Below are 11462 nucleotides of genomic sequence, written 5' to 3' on the forward strand. Positions count from 1 at the left end.
GGTGGACTGTCAGACCCTTCTGGCAATTCTTGTCCCCTCCTGATAGCCAAGTTGTGCAGCATGGAGCACACCAACACGAATTGAGCTGCCTGTTCAGGGTGGTATTGGAGCTCGCCTCCTGAGTGGTCCAGGCATATAAAGCACTGCTTAAGCACTCCAATGGTTTTCTCGATGATATTGCGAGTGGATCTGTGGCTCTTGTTGTATCGTTTCTCGGCTTCGGTGTGGGTGTCACGCAGGGGTGTCATCAGCCAGGTGGTGAGGCCATATTCTTTATCACCAAGAATCCAGCATTGACCTATGTGGCTGACTGATAAACATGTCAGATACAGCGCTCTCATGCAGGATGTGAGCATCATGGATGCTGCCCGGAAATTTAGCATTCACTGCCATAATAATTTGCTCGTGGTCATCAACGAGTTGCACATTCAGGGAGTGGAATCTCTTGCCGTTCCTAAAAAATCTCTGCATCCTGAAAATGTCCCCGCATCGTGATCTGCATGCAGTCTAATGCTCCCAGCATCTTGGGGAAGTTAGCAATTCAGTAGAATCCGAGAGCCCTCTCACCTAAAGAACAGCTGGTGGATGAAGAAAGCACATGAGATACAGCAGCTGGCCGATAAACATGATGTGCGAGGATTCTTCATCGCAGTCAAGGCCACCTATGGGCCAAACACCCAAGGCCCTACCCCACTGCTGGCCAAGAACGGGGAAAAACTCATCAAGGACACCGAGACACTCAGTGCCCGCTAGAAGGAGCACTTCGAAGATCTCCACAATCGAGACTCTGCCTTTGACTCGAGTGTTCTCGGCTACCTGCCACCACCTCAGTGAGACCCCAATACTGCACGAGGTAGAATAAGCCATAAGACAGCTCAAAAACAACAAGGCTACGGCTGCGGACAGAATCCCTGCTGAGTCATTAAAGTATGGCGGAGAGGCACTGCTGGCACGAATACATGACCTCATCTCTGTCATCTGGAGGGAGGAGTGCATGCTGGGGGTGCTCAGAGATCCAGTAATCGTGACCATCTTTAAAAAAAGGGACAAGTCTGACTGCGGCAACTACAGAGGAATCTCCTTGCTATCAGCCACTCGGAAAGTCATCGCTAGAGTCCTTCTCAACCATCTTCTTCCCATGGCCGAGGAGCTTCTCTTGCTCACAGTGCGGATTTCGTCCCCTATGGGGCACCATGGACATGATTGTTACAGTGCGACAGCTACAGGAAAAATGCAGAGAACAGCGCTAGCCCTTATACATGGCCTTCTTCGATCTTACTAAGGCCTTTGACACTGTCAACCGTGAGGGTCTCTGGAGTGTCCTCCTCCATTTCAGATGCCACCAAAAGTTCGTCACCATCCTTCGCCTGCTCCACGATGACATGCAAGCCGTGATCCTTACCAACGGATCCATCACAGACCCAATTCACCGTGCGGACCGGGGTCAAGCAAGGCTGCGTCATCGCCCCAATCCTCTTCTCCATCTTTCTCGCCGCCATGCTCCACCTCACAGTCAACAAGCTCCCCACTGGAGTGGAATTAAACTACAGAACCAATAGGAACCATTTCAACCTGTGTCGTCTCCAGGCCAGACCCAAGACCACCCCAACCTCTGTCGTCAAGCTACAGTACGTGGACGGCGCCTGCGACTGCACACATACAGAGGCCGCACTCCAGGACATAGTTGACGTATTTACTGAGTTGTATGAAAGCATGGGCCTTACGATAAACATCTATCAGACAAAGGTCCTCCACCAGTCTGTCCTCACCACACACCACTGCCATCCAGTCATCAAGATTCACGGCGTGGCCCTGGACACCGTGGACCACTTCCCATATCTCGGAGCCTCCTATCAACTAGAGCAGGCACCTGCAGTGCGCCAGTGCAGCCTTTGGTCGCCTGAGGAAAAGAGTGTTTGAAGACCAGGCACTCCTAACTACCACCAAGCTCATGGTCTACAGGGCTGTAGTAATACCTGCCCTCCTGTATGGCTCAGAGACATGGACCATGTACAGTAGACACCTGAAGTTGCTGGAGAAATATCACCAGCGATGTTTCCGCAAGATCCAACAAATGCCCTGGGAGGATAGGCGCACCAACATCAGTATCCTCAATCAGGCCAACATCCCCAGCATTGAAGCACTGACCACACTCGATCAGCTCCGCTGAGCAGGCAACGTAGTCCGTATGCCAGACACGAGACTCCCAAAGCAAGTGTTCTACTTGGAGCTCCTTCATGGCAAATGAGTCAAAGGTTGGCAGCGGACACGCTACAAGGACACCATCAAAACCTCCCTGATAAAATGCAACAGCCCCACTGACACCTGGGAGTCCCTGGCCCAAGACCGTCCGAAGTGGAGGAAGTGCATCCGAGAGGACGCTGAGCACCTCGAGTCTCAACGCCGAGAACATGCAGAAATCAAGCGCAGACAGCGGAAAAAACGTGCGGTGAATCAGTCACACCCTCTCCTTCCCTCAATGAGCATCTGTCCCACATGCGACAGAGTCTGTGGCTCTCGTATTGGACTGTTCAACCCACCAAAGAATTCACTTCAGGAGTGGTAGCAAGTCTTCCTCGATTCCAAGGGACTGCGTATGATGATGATGATGATGAGAGCCCTCTCAGTCTGAGCCTCCTCGTCATAGGGAAGCTGATAAAGTCCATCCTGTGTGCGTAAAAGCCTTCAGTGACCTGTCTAATGCAGCAATGTGCTGAGATATAGTTCAAATGTCACCAGCTGAGGCCTGAAAGGAACCCGAAACATAGAACTAAAGTGCCATGGTGATCTTGACCTCGATGGACAGTGCAGTCCTGATGATGCTGGCAGGCTGCAGATCTCCCCTGATGAGCTGGCATATCTCACTGATAACTTCCTTGGGGAAGTGCAGTCTCCTCAGGCAGGTGGTGTCGGACAAGTTGAGGTAAGACTGCTTCTCCCTGTACGTGCAGGAGATGTAACGTCTGGTCCTCTCATCAGTTTAGCACGTCTTACATTGGGCACATAATGCTGTCGAATGTACCTTCTGCCATCTCCAGTCTGGAGAATGTGTGTGGTCATCAAGAGAGGCTGAGAAATGATAGGCCCCATTCCAATAGCTATCACTATTACACCGATTGTTCACAAACAATAAATGTCCCAACTAAGACACCAAAAATAAATTCCAATTGTCCACAGTGTGATAAGATGTTTGTTCAGATGTTCAACTCAATAGAGTCCAGAGTACATTCAATCTCTCCTGAAGTTGAAGCAGAGCAGCCTTTTAAATGATGTGATCTGTGATTGAGAAAATGACGTCCATCCCGCTGTGAGTAGTTCCGGTCAGTTCAACTTTTTCACAGTTGTTTTTTTCGGCGAGCGATATTGTCAGCAAGATCTGTGCGAGATGCCGAAAGTACAGATGGGCGATTTTTTGAGCATTAGTTTCGGCAAATATTTCCGACAAAATACAGTGGCCGGGTGGTATTATTAAATCTCAGCATTAATTATGTGCTGAAAGTAACGCTGGGCGATATTATGGGCGTTGGTGTCGCCCATTCTGATCTTTCCACCCAAAAAAGTGGGCGGACGGTGTTATTTTTTATCGGCATTACGTACATGCCGAAAGTAACGCTCGGCGATAAGTGACCGAGAAATGGCCGTCACTTTCCATTTTGTGGCTAAATGGTCAATATATGGGCTTTCCACCTCATTTCAGCATTAAAATGGATGTTAAGTGGGCGGTATGCATGTAAACATAATGGAAAATCTAGCCCTATCTGTTTTTATTTCAGATTCCAGCACTCACAGTATTTTCCTTTTATAACATTCTGAGGGGGCTTGACAGGGTAGACCCAGAGAGGATGTTTCCTGTCATGGGGAATCTAGAACTCGGGAGCATAGTCGCAGAATAAGGGGTCGGCCATTTAAAACGGAAACGAGGAAGAATTTCTTCTCTCGGAGGATCGTATATCTTTGGAAATATCTACCCCAGAGAGCTGTGGAGGCTGGGTCATTGAATATATTTAAGGTGGATACAGACAGATTTTTGAACGATAAGTGAGTCAATGGTTATGGGGAGAGAGTGGGGAAGTGGAATTGAATCGAGGAACGGGTTCGAGGGGCCAGATAGCCTACTCCTGCTATTATTTATTACCTTCTTTTGTTCTGATGGACCTCTCTTTCCTCCTTTAAGATGCTCTTTAAAACCTACCTCGTTGACCAAGCTTTTGGTCACCTGCCCTAATGTCTCATTATGTGTCTCAGTGTCAATTTTTTTGTCTTATAATAATCCTGTGAAATGCCGAAGGATGTTGGACTACGTTAAAGGCACTATATCAATACAAATTGTTGTTATTGTAAGAGCAGCACAGAGGCTTTCCTTTCGTTAATGGCATCTGGATTTAAATCCAGCCGAGACTGATGGGGTGAAAAGGAACCTTTAATGTTACACTGGGGTGCTGGGAGCACGTCACTCAGTCCCATGCTCTCTAAGAGCCCTGTTTTCCCAGGTTTGCCTTTACGAGCATGCCACTGATCCCCATTGGACCCACTGGAGAATGAAAGGAAGGAGATTTACATTGTGACAGCTGACGGTCACTCTCAGTACCGAGGGAAAGGAGGGTCCCTGATGGTGTCTGGGATGTAGATATTTCCTCACTTGTTCCAACATTTCCTGTTTTTATTCTTCATTTAGGATTAAATGATAATCATTTATTGTTTTTGCACAAAGGTGTAGGAAAAGACATACAGGTACAATAGGAGGTCCGGATCAGCTGCGCTGTTCCCACATCACAAGCCGACCAACACACAGACAGGATTTTATTCAAGGCAATTAAATGAACGTTCAGTGAATCACAGGTTGGAGGTGTTGCATTTCCTGGTATACTTTCCTCATGTGTGCCAGCCGCAGTGAGATGGAATATCCCAGGAAAAATGTCGACACCACAGCGCAGAATATCCACTGGGGTGTAATATTGGAAGAATTGTTTGCCAATGTGAATGATAATGTTCAGATGAGAAAGGGAGAAATGTTGAAAACAAGAAAATAATTGATTTTGTACAAACCTATTGCAATCATGGTTTCAAAGTTCTGCTGCACATTCTTATATCGGATGTCTAGCGATTCAGTGAGCTCTGCCCAATCTTCGTTGGAAAGATAAACAGCGATGTCGTTAAGCTTCTCAAAATCTGCAGACAAAATAAGTGACATTTCTGATACATCTCGGCATTAAATCTGTAATCTTCACAAACTAGGGCTCTACAAATGTAAGATTAGCTCCGCTGACAGATCGCCCAATCTTTAAAAGGATGCTCTTCACACCACTTGAATGGGCCGGCACAGCCAGCCTTTGTTGGGGGCCATCAATATCATGGCAACGTGATGTTGAATGATCTTGAAGGAATGTTGTCTCAAGGCCTTCTACAATCAGTGTTGGTGCTACCATGCTCCAGAGGGTGTCTGAGAAGGTAAAACAAAATGGCTAAAATGCTCCCACACAACACCCCATTTCTAAATGATACATCCTCACCTTCTTTCTGCTCACATACAATATTCCCCAGCTAATTGTAGTCAAACAACTTACAGCAGGTTTTCTGGCACTGCTGTTTTTGAGCCAGTTGTTCCAGGACACCCATAGTGAGTGCCTCCGATCCCTCGCCCTCAGTGTCACACTCACCCCAAAGTTATAGTCGAGATCAGTCTGGTAACTTCAAGGAACACGGCAAAAGACCATTCAGCAAGCTTCGCCATGTTGTAAATTGTGGAAGATCTACTTTTTTAAACTCGTCCTCACTTTCTCCATTCACTTAATAGCCATACAACCCAATATCTTTCCCCTTTTAAATACCTGAATTAAATCTGCACCAATGGCCTCCTTTGGCAGTGCGTTTCACATTTCCACAACATGTTGCAAGAAGAATTTTTTCCTTCATTAATTTTTCAACAGCTTATTTGAAATTTAAAATGGATGCCCTTTATTACATATTCCCCAATGATAAACATGGGTTTTAGAAATCTTTTTTTGGTCAATTCCCTCTTCAATTTTTACTCAGGATATGAACAATGCTGACAAGACCATATTTAATGCCCATCCATACTTGCCTTGAGAAGATGGTGCTGGACCTTTTTAAACACCTCGATCAGATCACTGCTCATGTTTTGGGAGGTTTGCTCAGTCTCTGTTCAGACTTAAGGTACTGAATGGAACAGAAAAGGCAAATCCACAGCAGCACTTTAAGATCAATTGTAACTACAAGACTAAGATAAACCTGGTAAAAGATAAGTTCAGAACTAAGGTCACAGAAAGAATGTTCCGTTCCTGAAATGGTCGCCTGGGGAGGGGAGTAGAGGCAAAAAAAGAAAAATGAACTAATTTGAACAGTTAGATATTGTGAAAGGGAATTTAAAGATTTCTACTGGAGGATAAGTTTGATGGACCAATATTAATGTTAGTGATCCAATCTAAACACTGGGGAACTCACCTTCTCCCTACTGACAGTATTAATGTGATTGGGATCTTCTGGGACTGAGCAGCTGAACCTTCCCCATATCAAGTTGCAAACAATCCATTGATGCAGCATTTTCTTTCTGGTTTCCATTTCAAATCTCCCTCCATCTTTCAACAACAACATTTATTTATATAGCACCTTTAACGTAACACAACGTCCCAAGGTACTTCACAGCAGTGATACAAGATAAGAGATAAATTTGACACCGAGCCACAGAAGAAGAAATTACAGCAGATGGTCAAAGAGGTGGGTTTTAAGGAGTGTCTCAAAGGAGGAAAAATAGGTAGAGAGGCGGAGAGGTTTAGGGAGGGAGTTCCAGAGCTTGGGGCCCAGGCAGCCGAAGGCACGGCCACCGATGGTGGAGCGATTATAATCAGGGATGGTCAGGAGTGCAGAGTTAGAGGAGTGCAGACATCTCGGGGGGTTCTTGGGCTGGAGATTACAGAGATAGGGAGGGGCGAGGGCCATGGAGGGATTTGTAAACAAGGATGAGAATTTTGAATTCAAGGCATTGCTTAACCGGGAGCCAATGTAGGTCGGTGAGCACAGGGGGTGATGGGTGAGTGGGACTTTGTGCGAGTTAGTACACGGGCTGCCGAGTTTTGGATCACCTCCAGTTTACGTTGGGTAGAATGTGGATGGCCAGCCAGGAGTAAGTCGGAATAGTCAAGTCTGGAGGTAAAAAAGGCAGGGATGAGGTTTTCAGCAGCAGATGAGCTGAGGCAGGGTGGAGACGGGTGATGTTACAGAGGTGGAATTAGGCGGTTTCAGTTCTCCTGCGCAGGTGTGGCCGGAAACTCATTTCAGGGTAAAATATAACACCGAGATTGTGAACAGTTACCTCCGATTTGTTTTCTCAGACATGGCCTTGTCCACTTCAGTACCTTCCCTGTCACTCTTAGTTTGCCCTCCCTTCCTGAGCTTGGCCACCTTATTCACTCAACTTTGCCCCAATGTTTGTGCCCTTGTTGAGCCCTGAGTCTGTTCAATGTTTGTGCCCCAGGTCTGTTATTTGTGGCTTTTGTGTGAGGTGACGGACTAAATGTAACCCTCCAGCTCCTGTCTCTCCTCAGGATATTTTGCTCCTTTTCTTGTCATAAATAAATTATTGACCCAATGTCTAAACTCTGAAACACAATTTATGAACTGAATGTCCCTCATACGGTTGCCAATCCGCCCGCGCAGCCTCACACCACCTTCCCCCTCCTGCCGCCTCCCGCTTTCTGCCTGTTGCCCGGCGACGCCGCCTCTATTTATAGCGCCCGCCTCCCCACCGGGGCGGAGCCATTGGAAGGGCGACACGAGAGCAGCGCTGCGGCCAATCAGAGCGCTGCGGCTGAGGGTTGAGCGGGGCCCTGCCTCCCGCGAGCGCCGGCGGGAGGAGCCAGCCCGCCTCACACGCCCAGGGAGGCAGAGCGCGAGCCCTTTGAAACAAGGCAACGTGTCGCGCTTCGAACCGCCCCGCCCCCCGGGGGGGAGGCGGAGGCTATAAATAGAGGCGGCGTCGCCGGGCAATGGGCAGAAAGCGGGAGGCTGCAGGAGGGGGAAGGTGGTGTGCGGCTGCGCGGGCGGATTGTCAACCGTGTGAGGGCAATTCAGTTCATAAATTGTATTTCAGAGTTTGGTCATTGGGTCAATAATTTATTTATGACAAGAAAAGAAGAAAAATACCCTGAGGAGAGACAGGAGCTGGCAGGGTTACTTTTAGCCCGTCACCTCACACTAAAGCCACAAATAACAGACTTGGGGCACAACCATTGAACAGACTCAGGGCTCGAAAAGGGCACAAACATTGGGGCAAAGTGGAGTGAATAAGGTGGCCAAGCTCAGGAAGGGAGGGCAAACTAAGAGTGACAGGGAAGGTACTGAAGAGGACAAGACCATGTCTGAGAAGAACAAATCGGAGGTAAGGTGCTGGGAGATTTGAAATGGAAACCAGAGAGAAAACGCTGCATCAATGGATTGTTTACAACTTGAGATGGGGAAGGTTCTGCTGCTCAGTTCCAAAAAATCCCGATCATGTTATTTTTAATTATCAGGACGAGGAAAACGTTCGACTCTGAACTCCAGCGTCCAACAGGACACAAGTCATCTCCGCTGGTCTGAAGCGGGAGGGAAGCTCTTCTATCATTTTGCTCCACGGGACGTTTTACTACATTAAAGGCGCTCTATTAATACAAGTTGTTATGTGTATCCTATCATTTGCATCGCGCTCTATCTCCCACTACTTTTATTGCTCGATTACTTTGAGACAATTGATGAAAATGACCGGAGTTTTGTTGTCGGAAATAGTGCAGTAATTAATGATTATTCATCATACTCTATAATATATATTTATATATAATCCATCAGACGATAGTCATTTGCTCAAACTCCCGGCCCACAGTGTTACTCGGAGTGAGGTGACACCAGTTGTAACCGAGTGAAACATTCGCTCTTACTTTGAGTTTTGTTCAGCGTTACTTCGGCACCAAAACTCAGCGTCATGTTCGGGTATCTCCGAGCTCGGGTCAGAGCGTCGCTTTTGTGCCGGTGACATCCGACACTTCTGGGCTCTTATGTTTGCAGCCTGCGTTTACTCAGCACGGTCTGTATTTGGGGAGGGGTGTTCCGGGACCCCGGGCTTGGCCACTGATGCCCATTGCTGACTGTGTTTGGTTGTATTTAGTGAACTGAAGGCACTGATCAAATGCTCGACCAAAATCGCTCACCTTTCACTTTCGGTTAACATGACATCGGAGACCCGTAAGTTGCATTGATCTTTCGGAGTTTATTCGGACGGTAAATCCTTTCCTGCCGTTGTATTACACAACCATCTCATCGCTTTAACACCGCCTCAGACTTACAAAGCACAATTTTGTGCCCTCGACCGCTATCTATAACAGGCCAGAGGATAAAGTATTTTAACGTTAATAAACTGCTCAATGACAATTAATCTGATCACAATTTGCTTGTTTAATAATGTTCGAATAACACTGTACAACACAGATTTTACTGGGACAATGTAGACACAGATCAATCAGTTTGCCTGGAAACATTTTAAATACAATACAGAATAATACAAACTAAAGCACATTTCAGCCTGTCGAGCCTGTGTTCAATAAATTACACGTTTCAACACATCCAACTTTTCAATTTTCAAATTCAGCTTCTGCTTAATCTTTTCTCGTCACTTTCATAAAGTTTGAAAACTCCAATAACAGCATTTTACTGAACATATCATCACAAATTCTCATTGTTAATAAATATAGCGACTGAAAAATTGTTTCCAGAGTGGGGCTGAAATTCAGCCTCCCGATAAGGCCTCTGTCCGCTGGAAAGCGGTGGTCATGTGGTGGTGTCGATTGGCCGCCGATTTTTGATCGATTGTCTGCCGCTCGCAAAATTCTCCTCGTGGTTTTTCCAGCGGTGACCAAATCCGCCCCGTTCCCCCCACTTCCACCCCGCTGCTGCCGAAGCCTCCGAAATGCGTCATCAAAGGGCGCAACACGATGTCCCGCCCCAGAAGCAAAATTCAGGAGAGAAAGTCTTCCAGCCCCCGGTCAGTGCCCTCGACAGCTTTTTCTGTCAGTGCACTGTGTTTCAAATGGTGGCCACGGCTGTCATCTTATTTTTTTTCCTGGCCGACTGCTGGATCGGTCCGACAATTGTACCCCAGGGTTCGGCCGACCAGCCAATAGGCAGCCTTGCACCCGCTCTCGGGTACCAGGCCACTGACCAGGCCTGAACCCTCCCTGGTGGGCCCAGTGGACCCAACTTAAAAAGATGCCGAGCTCGCAGCGGCCCTCCCCTTTAACTGAAGGAGAGAGATGTTGTGACGCACAGCGAGATGACGTCACCAGCCCGGTGCTGATGACTGACAGTAACGGAGACTCCGTTCCCGCCCCCACTTCCAACCCCATTATGACCGACTTCTTCTCCGCACGAAAAAAACAACAAAGAGCTGAAATTCGCAAGGTGGGCCACTGCATCCATTGGAAAACACAACAAAAACAGGAGGTGCGACCTGTTTCCTGCGGGGGTGAATTTCGCCCACAGTATATATTGTGATGTGCAACTTTACCAACACAGATCTAACCAGACTGCAGAAAGGCAGCATCGATCCCAGCGACCTGTCACCAACAGAATAAAGGGGCTGTGACAGCTCGGTGGGACAAAGACTCTCGGAGATTAAACACATTCTGCAGTTGCTGCAGTTTATATCAGGGAACATCTTGAAATCCCAGTGGAAGATACAATTTTAGAGCGAGAGGGTCAAACATTAGACTACAACACCATCGCCCCAAATCCCCAACCCTCACTGGCAGTGAGCAATCATGGAATGTCCCCTTCTATTCAATCTTCATCCACACAAATATTATCATAAAGAGTGAAAGGTAAGAAGCATAAATATGAGTAATGTTTGAGGTAACAAGTGATTGAAGGCCATTCAAATAGAAAGAAAAATTCAAACTCAGTAAAATTATAAATTGGTTACTGTTCTCTACATTTATACGGCCTCTCTCCTGTGTGGATCCACTGGTGTGTCTGGAGGGTCCCTGCCCGTGTGAAACTCTTTCCACATTCCGTACATTTATACGGCCTCTCTCCTGTGTGGATCCGCTGGTGTCTATGGAGGTGCACTGCCCGTGTGAAACTCTTTCCACATTCCGTACATTCATACGGCCTCTCTCCTGTGTGGATCTGCTGGTGTTGATGGAGGGTCCCTGACTCTGTGAAACTCTTTCCACATTCCATACATTTATACGGCCTCTCTCCTGTGTGGATCCACTGGTGTCTATGGAGTGGCCCTGAATCTGTGAAACTCTTTCCACATTCCGTATATTTATACGGCCGCTCTCCTGTGTGGATCCACTGGTGTAGGTGAAGATCTCCTGATTTTTTAAATTCTCTGCTTTGGACAGATTGTGTAAACGATCGCTGCCCACTTTCCCGTTGCAAAAGATATTTTGTGCTCGGTGGAGAAGATTGTC

Source organism: Pristiophorus japonicus, chromosome Y (genome assembly GCF_044704955.1).
Source record: "Pristiophorus japonicus isolate sPriJap1 chromosome Y, sPriJap1.hap1, whole genome shotgun sequence".
Classification (NCBI taxonomy): Eukaryota; Metazoa; Chordata; class Chondrichthyes; family Pristiophoridae; genus Pristiophorus; species Pristiophorus japonicus.